Source organism: Primulina tabacum, chromosome 18 (assembly GCF_025594145.1).
Source record: "Primulina tabacum isolate GXHZ01 chromosome 18, ASM2559414v2, whole genome shotgun sequence".
Lineage (NCBI taxonomy): Eukaryota > Viridiplantae > Streptophyta > Magnoliopsida > Lamiales > Gesneriaceae > Primulina > Primulina tabacum.
In genome coordinates, this window is record NC_134567.1 from 1,862,563 (window position 1) to 1,871,850 (window position 9,288).

Consider the following 9,288-nt stretch of genomic DNA (forward strand, 5'->3'; position numbering starts at 1 on the left):
ACATCACATATGCTAGTCTCAAGCTCAAACGGCCTTTATCCTTGTTTTCAGGCGGCTGAATCGACTGTAAACAAATTTAGAATCTACCTTGTTTACAAATGAGTTTCACGATCGAATTACGATGCGTTTGTATTAAAATATAATCAAAGACTTTATATATACTGAATGTATGGATATACCGACAAAGTGAATGAAATCATAAAAAGTTAAATTATATTAAAATAAAGATTGTTATTTATAACTGAGTCGATAAATTCCTTAGTCAACCGTAGGCTTACAGGATATCTACTGTAACACAAACAACACGCAAGATAAGAGAAAATGTTGATTCATGAAAATGTTGATTCATGAAATTTTGTATCTAAAGTGTTAATCTCGATGTAGTCGGAGTTCTTACCACGTGAATTTATTTGGGGCTCTTCCCTGGCTTAGAAAATTCAAAGACTTTGGGCTCCAATGGTTTATTTTAATTTTAGTATTAACAACAATGGAAGTCATGAAGGGATATGATCCTTCCACACACTAAATTTTCTTGTGAATTTTTATGCAATAAATAACTAATGATTTCACGCTTCCAGAATTTCGAATGGTTATATGTCGGTATCCTTATCCATATTCTCTTATATTAAATTACTGAACAACTCACTTGGCTTGTCGGGACAGAGCAAAATGGCCTACGGCTTCTTATATGGATGGAGCTCCCTTGAAAGCAGCCCGCCTTTTGCCTGTCCAACCCAGATTACCAAGCAAATTAATACTAAATATTTCAATGGATATTGGCGTTGTGTGCCATCTTCCATCTCACTTGCACAGATGAACACTTAAAAATTTGTTTCGATCGGCCTGGAGTACCGAGGCCAAAGCGTATTCATTAAATTGACAGACAAATCAAGTGGCACTTAGCCAAAGCACGATGAACATCGGTTACAACCCCAACAATACCATGCATACCACAAGAAACAAAATTCTAATGTTTGGAAACATGCAAAAATTTACTACTACAAACACGATACAATAGAAATAGATTTTAGTAAGCTATATCAATATGCTTGTTTTGCAACATTAGATCCGCCTACACAGCCGCCTTCCACTAGTATTACCAGATTCTGCTACACCACCACCACCACCACCACCATCGGCAGCCAAATCTAACCCGAATATACTGCTACCGCTACGTTTCTCACCTGATACAAGATTTGACTTCTCATCGACTAATGCAACCGTTTCAAGCAGTTCGGATAAGAGCGAGGGGCAGCTCTCTTCTAAGTCTTTGAATCCTTCGGATTCCATGACCACTATTACAAATAGGCAAGGTTTTAGCAATTCTGAGAACCAAGAAATTATAATTCATCAAATTTTTAACAATCAGGACAAAGGGAAAAAAGCCACGGGATTATACTGCAGAGAGTATTCTTTATAACTCTACTTTGAAGCTTGAAGAAGATTCTGTATATACGTAATATTATAACTATATTCACATCAATTGGATGCTTCGCTTCTCTACACACAACAATTCACAATCATAACACAACTCACCCAAAAAAAAAAAGCAAAAGAAAAAATCATTAAAAAAATAGCAACTAAACAAAAGAAATAGTATGTTTGATCAAACCTTTCCAAGAGAGGAAACACTCTCTTGTGATATTTATCCAATCATCTATCTGTATGCTAACGAATCTTGCAATTAAAGTCACACTAAAGCAAAAACTAGTAGAGAGTCAGAAACTTTGATTATTTTACTGTCCATCATACAAACCAACACCAGGCATCTTTTTCTTATTGACAATAATAGTAAACATTTTCTCAACTAGAAAAAATTTCTAGATTGGATACATATGAAGTCTTCAGCAAGGAGACATATGCTATTACTCATATCTAAGATTTAAAAAGATAACAGCTGCTGCCGCGCAAAGATTTAATCTACACCAAAGTATAGATTTCTGTTTCATGATAAGTTCACAACAAATGAAAGAGAAATTATTCATAACCGCCCTCAAACTCTGGCGTGGAAAATTCAAAATAACAGGTTTATAAAGACAATTTTTTGCAAATAGATAAAACTGAAAAAGTTTGCATTTCTAACACTATGTAATATATCAAAAAATCCCTAGGATTATGACGAAGCAGAACTTGCATGCTGCAATGGTAACTAACAATTTTCCGAAACTGTTTATACAGGAACTTATTTAGATAGCTTATAGCTAACACAAAATCATTAGCATGCGTCATGCCAAGCCCAAAATCAATGTTTTAAAGATAAACTTCTTCATATGTAGAATAAGAAATAACTAAACCATTTTCTGTTTTTCGAAGGACCTATAAGACAAATGCTGCTTCTGTCAGCAATAAAACAACAGTGACATTGCGCAGGATAGATTACCATCATATGGCTCTACATAAGATTCTAAATCATACTTCACGTGCTTATGTTTGTGTCGAGTAAGACATCATTCTCAAAGCTGGACACGGAAATTCTAGGTTTGAATGGTAAAGTCGCCAATAAAACATGCTTGTGTTATATAAGAAACCATCAATACAGAAAAACTCTATGAAGCCTCTAGATTTTAAGAAAATATGTTTCTTCTAAAAGAGGAGCCACATAATCTGAAACATTGGACCGCTCAAATCTACGGACTACATGCACCTCCCAAGTTTGTTGCTGCAAATTTCAAACATATGGACTTCAGCTGCGGGCAGCGATGCTGCTCTGCTAGAGAAAGAGTTGTCGCTACTGTATCAGCACTAACATCTTCACACAATTTTGCTTCACAGAGCTGTTTCAATCTTTCTAACCCAAAGCGGTCTGCAGCAGCTAGTAGATGCTGCATCATGATTGCGTAGGTGGACATAGACGGGGAGTCAATTATTTCATGAAAATTGGGAAGACTGTCAGAGTAGATTAAGTGTAGCAGTGCCTGCACAGAATTAGGGCATCACAATTCAATGTAGTTCATCAAGAAAGATCTGGTATTTCACGCGACAAAACAGATTGAGATAGGGGAGACAAACAAATATATTACCTTGAAAATAGAAGGTTCAATACCTTTGAGTTCTACTCTGCCACTACTAGGATTTCCAATATGACCAAAAAATTGTGCCCTAAATACAGGAGAACGAGCAGCAAGTATCAACTTATGGGCCTTGAATGTCTCTACCCCAACATGGAAAACAACATCACAGTTAAGTTCAGTATCCAGCAAATACTTGAAACTCTGTCCCATGTCTGACGGTGGGACGAGAACATTGTAAGATTTTGGTCCTTCCACGCGAGTTCTAACAACTCCCACATGTACAGTGCATAGAAAGAAAATCATCCTTCAGAAAATCAGAAGCTTCTAAAGAAGCCCTCCTGAAAAACCGTTTATATCCCCTGCGAAGAAAGCAAGGAGAAATCAGACTAGCTAACTAATAATTTGGAGCAATAGGTATAAGGAGAATCAGATGATTTTTATTCAATTCCCCTGATCACCATTTCCACACATCATAAATGCACTCTCTTTATTTTTTAAAGAACAACAAAAAATTACAAGAGAATAACCAGAAATTACAGAAAACACCCTCCCATGAAAAATAATACTTCTTTAGCGCAATCAAATAATCCGAGCTTTCTTTGTTTTATTAAAAACAGTAATCTGATGGCAAAGCATGGCCCCTGAATGAGTGATGATTTCAACGCTACTAACAGACACGGGTATTTTGTGGGTTCTGTTAAGCTCAGAATTCTCTGGGTCAGCCTCAAATATTCTTCTACCTAGCCAAATTATGAATAAACAAAGAACTCAATTTCGTGTAGGATAATTTGATAAAATCGGTTATTCAATTGATCATCTAAAACCACCACACGTTCTCAAAGCATTGATCAAAGTACCAATTCAAGATTTAAAGAAAATCTCAATCGCATCTCTTAAATACAAAATCAAGCACAACAAGAAGACGCATACCACATGCTTCCCCTGTATTTAAGAGAGTAAGGGCCACTCTCCAGCGCCTGATCAAATGACTGTGCACCTTATGCTACCCTTTACTACTCTGGTCCAAAAGAGTCAATTCAAAGAGCGCCCTCACATCCGTGCCCTCGCTCGCCAACGCAATGAAAACCGACACATACAGCGACGAATCCTCAACGTTCTTCCCGTCGGGGTAAAAGTAGATAGCCCATTCGTAGCCACCGACTCAGAAAGTTTCGGACGAAATGTATTTTCCCGGGCCCATACCCTTAGCCAAGGAGTACCCACGGATGGTGAAGTGGTGCGAGCCATCCACCGTCTCATTTACGGATTTTGAGCTGGAGTCGAGGGAGTTCTAGAGATTGACAATCCTCTCAAAAATTGAAAGAGGGGGACATGGAAATCGGAAACCCTAGAAAGCGAGTTTATTGGAATCTCAGGTGAGATTCACCGGCGAATTGGGTAGATTTCGAGGAATTGATCGAGTATATCTGTGAGTTGAAGGGAATCATCAAGATTGTAATTTGGGGGTGCAACGAAAGAATCCAACAGAATCATTTGTTCTTTCCCCTAAAATGCAACTTAGTCCATATCATTCATGTGGGGCACTTTTAAAGCCCACTTGTGCCAAAAATATTTATCCAACTTAGTCTAAAAGAATACTGAATATTTAGGCGTATATGTAGTAGCCCTACCCATTGCTAAGACCAAAACCGATAATTTATTATTCGAAAGAAAAAAGGTCACTGATAGCCGAACTCATCAAAGAATAACATATTGAGTAGTTTTTCTCAAATGATCAGTCAGTCTATATCAACATACATTCCTTGAAATTATTAAGTTTACTAAATGTTAAGGATCAGATCCCGACTGAAATATCGGATAAATTTTTTCGAACATATATTCAAACACATGCATACAATAAAAGCTGTCGATCTAGCATTTTAAAAAGTCATTCAACTACTGAATAAAAAATAATGCAGATAAATAAAAAACTAAATATCAACTCAATTCTAAACTATTGTTTTAAAAGAACTCGATTGCAATATTCAAAAGCCTGCCGGAACATCAACATATGGAAAGAAGCGAAACATATAAAACATAATGTATCTCTCTTGACTCTTAAACATAAAGTGCGGAAAAATGCAAAGTCATCGGGTTATCGTGCACATTCTCAGCTCCGCCTACTTAGTCTTCGGCGCCTCCAGTCTCTACCTCATCTTGCTCACTTGCATCAATCATATCTAGTGAGTCTAAAGACTCAGCATACCTGAACCGTTATAGCAGATACATATACATATCATGCAACAGTGAAAAGTATTGTAATTATAATAATCTTCATGATCTTAAAAGCATGAACTTAAACATATCGTAACATAAACATATTCAAACCATATCTTATTATGTAATCAAATACATGTTCGTTTTCCTTTATTTAATTCAGATAATTAGTTGTGACTTTCGTATCAGTCCTAATTCGATGGATCCATCTACGTATAACCGCGGTACCCGGAGACGGGGACATCAGTGACAGTTTTACCCATCCAGTGAGTCTTGACCTTACATGTTCATGTTCGTGTTCGTATTAGTCACAACCAACTCCCCTCCTTTAAAAACATGTCATCGTATTCAACACTTATAAATATCATGCATACACGTACATTTTCTTAAAACCAAGCATGCAACGTATTTTTGTATTTTCATAAAAATTCATATTAACATATATATTTTAAACATGCAATTTTGGTGATCAGGGTGTTGTCAGGACTGCTAACTCGACTCGAATGCAAAATGACCATTTTGTCCATGGAAACCCTAATTGACCAATTTACCCTTGGACTTCAAATTTTCGACCTGAAGCCAACCAAACTTATTAAAACACCTCAAAACATATTTATATCCATTTCTTAGACGTAAACTCGAGCCCATACAAGAACTTATATAATCCGTTTTAAAACTTGAACCGGGGTCCCTGTTTTAACCCGAAACTCAACCAAAACTTTCCAAACTTAAACCATGACTTAACAAAACCTAACCAGGCCTCGAACACCCAAGTTCAGACCACACGAAGCCCTCAAAAACCCCTTGCAAGCCGCTGGAATTTTTTGCCCAAGAACCATTCGAACCCTACTACATGCGAGCCTCAAATTTACAGCCCTAGCCTCAAACCTCACACGTCCAGCCCCTAGCCAGATGTTCTAGGACCAAGACCACACCTACGTGAACTAGCCTGGACCATTTACCACCAGCCATGCTTGCAAGAACGCGGCATTGCCCGAAACAACCAAATCCGAGTTCCACCTATACTCAAACCCGTTCGATCTACTCCCAACCTGCGACCAGCCTTGTTTAAGCCACACTAGGCCACTTCTCAGACTTACCAGAGTCAGATCCACGGCCTTGATCAGTCCTTGCACGACTGCACCTCACTTAACAAGCGACCGAGACATCATAAATCCTAAACCTAGGAGATCCGATCGCACCTTCACCCAACCAACACCGATATGTTCTTAACCTTCGAAGATCTCTTCCTAGCCACGGTTTGTGTAACGTCTCGAAAATTTAAAGTCCAAACGAACCACATGCACGCAAGTTATTAAATTCTCTTGTATTTTAATTAAATGTTTTAATTGCATATATTAAATATGTTGTGCATATTTGCATGTTTAAAATATATTTTTCTACATATGCTGGGGATCGATAAGGAGTTTAGAGGGGGGTGAATAAACTCTTTCCTTTGTTTGACGATTTTGCAAAGGGTGCTAGAATTCTGTTAGAGATTATAGCTGGTCTTGTTCGAATGTAAGTCCAATAGATCACAATAAGTGCGGAAAACGATCCAATGGAGTACGATGAAAAATAATAAAACAGTAGGCAGTAGAACAGTGGTTGTTTCTGGAAGTTCGAAGATAAAATCTTCTACGTCTCCCCTTCTTCTGTTTCCAGAAGGTATCACTAAAAGACTTTGGATTTTAAGTACAACACTTGTACACACCCACTTCAGTAGGACTTACCTTTAGCCTACTAAAACTCTTAGTTACACAACTCCATAAAAACAAATACAACAAAGTTCTGGAAAAGACTCTTTTTCAGTTTACAAACTCTTCTAGATGATAAAGTAAAGTGTTTTAGCTTGAAGAGAGTTATGAGACGGTAACATCACAAAATGATCTTAGGAGATCAAATATTGATAATAAGGTATGTGCTGTTTTCTGTATGTTGAGCTCTGAAGATAAATAGTAGTTGATGATAGCTCAAACTCACGTTGGAATAATCGTTGTGATGATAAAGATAATAACGTTGTTTTCTATAAAGAATTGATCTTTTTTATATAGAAAGCTTGAGTCCAACGTAAACAAAAACAGCTTCTTTTGACTTCTTATAAAATCAGTTTTATTACCAAAAAAGGTTAATGCAGAAAGCTTTCAGAATAATCAGTCTTTGCTTTATACCAAAATTGGTAAGGCGTATTAAATAACTTCGTACAACATTAATGGTGCAGTTAATACTTGTATTAGATAAAGTAACGGTAACATTTAAGATAGCAACGATCAAGTAAAGGGCGTTAAGCTACTTCTGCTTAAACTAAGTTTGCTTATAAAGATACGTTCTGCTTCTGGTTTTTCTAAGCCGATAAGTACTCGAAGAGTACTGCTTTTGTGATATTAGAGCTTCTGCTTTTATGTAGTCTTCTGATTTTAGCTAACGCGACCTATTGGTTTTGGCTCTCATCACCACAATCAAATAAAGTCTAACAATTTCCTCCTTTGCGGTGATGCCAAAACCTAGATGTTAGTAACCATGAATATAAAAGCAGATAGCAAATAAGATAATCGATAAACAAGCAAATAGTAAAACATAGTTCAAAAGAATTTAATCATCGGTTCCAATGTCTCTAAACATTGTATCCTCATCCTGAGGATCTTGGTTTCTGAAGGAGGATTCTTCATGATGACCTCCAGATCTGCCTCTTGCTTCCTCCTTTTTGGCATTATTGGCCTGAATACGAGTGAGCAAGTCGTCCACTCGGCCAGTAAGAGTAAGGATGTCATTATTCAGTATCTCCAGAAATGGTGCCTGATTCGAAACTCGTTCATTTAGATCAAGAATAGATTGAGATTGAGACTCAATCTTGGCGTCAATAGATACAAGTTTCGAGTCCAAGGTCTGTACTGTGGTGGAGACTGATTGAATAGCCTAATCATGTCCAGAGACCGTCGAAATGATATCTAAATGACCAGTCAAGATACTGGCGTGGCTAGAGACAACATTTGTCTGAACAGGCTGGTTTCGACATGAAATTTGACCAAAGATTCTGCCGTGCGAGTGACTTCTTTTGAGATGCGGTCACGGAAGAATCTGGTGGCACTAACCTCACCAGAACGTTCAAAAGACAAATGTTTAACAATTTCGGACAGATTGTCAAGATTTCTCCTCAGAATGTCTATCTAGAATTCAAGATCAAACGGTGCTTCTGTTGGGGAAGGTGTTCTTTCGAGCATACGTTTTCTGATCGCTTCAAGTTGAGCAGTATGAGCAGGAGATATTGAGGGAGGAATAATGAAGGCAGTAGAGGGAGCTTCTTCTGTTTGAGTAGTAGAAAGAGCAGTAGTCTGTTCTACAGAAGTGCCTCCAGCAGAAGTTGGTTCAGTAGCAGCACTTTCATATGGTTGGGCAGCTTCCGTGGTTTCCAGTTGCTCAGCGGTTGGTCATTTAGAATAGCTTCCATTGCCGCTTGATGTTTAGCAGAGAAAACCTCCAAATTCGGCAGTGATGGGGCAGCTTCTGATTCTGCCAAGGGTTGGTCTACTGGTCGAGCTTCTGGTTGAACCACATCATCAGCTTGAGTTGCTTCTGGTGCAGTAGAGACATTAAGAACGATAGATTGAATGACTTCATCCACTGAAGCCAATTCGCGAACAGAGAGAAGTGAGGATGATTGAGTAGGCTGCTTCAGAGATGCAGGAGTACTGGAAACCTTAGCTTCTGAGGGAGCTATAGTCCTTTCCTCAAATGGCTTAGTCTGAGTAAAGTCTGGAATGAAGCCTACTGAATACTGCACAGGCTCGGGAAATGTCTGTTCTTGAGCAAGAAGTTGCTCATCCATCACTCTCAGTCGGTCAGTCAAAATATGGATCACATTCTGATCCTGAGAAGCAGTGGGAAGTCAGAAGAATGATGACGTGTCTAGACAGGACAACTCAATGGATATATGTCATTTGAATGCATTCAATGTTACCGTTGAAGATCAAAGCCTATAAATAGCCGAGAAGATCAGCTGAGAAGAAGTTACCAACCCAGTTACATGAATCAAGTTATTTTGAACAAGCAAATCATTCTC

General features: G+C 38.0%; 1 pseudogene; it reads right to left on the bottom strand.

Annotated features, from left to right (window-relative positions):
• Positions 1-791: 791 nt before the first annotated feature.
• LOC142533562 (BTB/POZ and MATH domain-containing protein 3-like) lies at positions 792-6,067 on the bottom strand (annotated as a pseudogene).
• Positions 6,068-9,288: the final 3,221 nt, after the last annotated feature.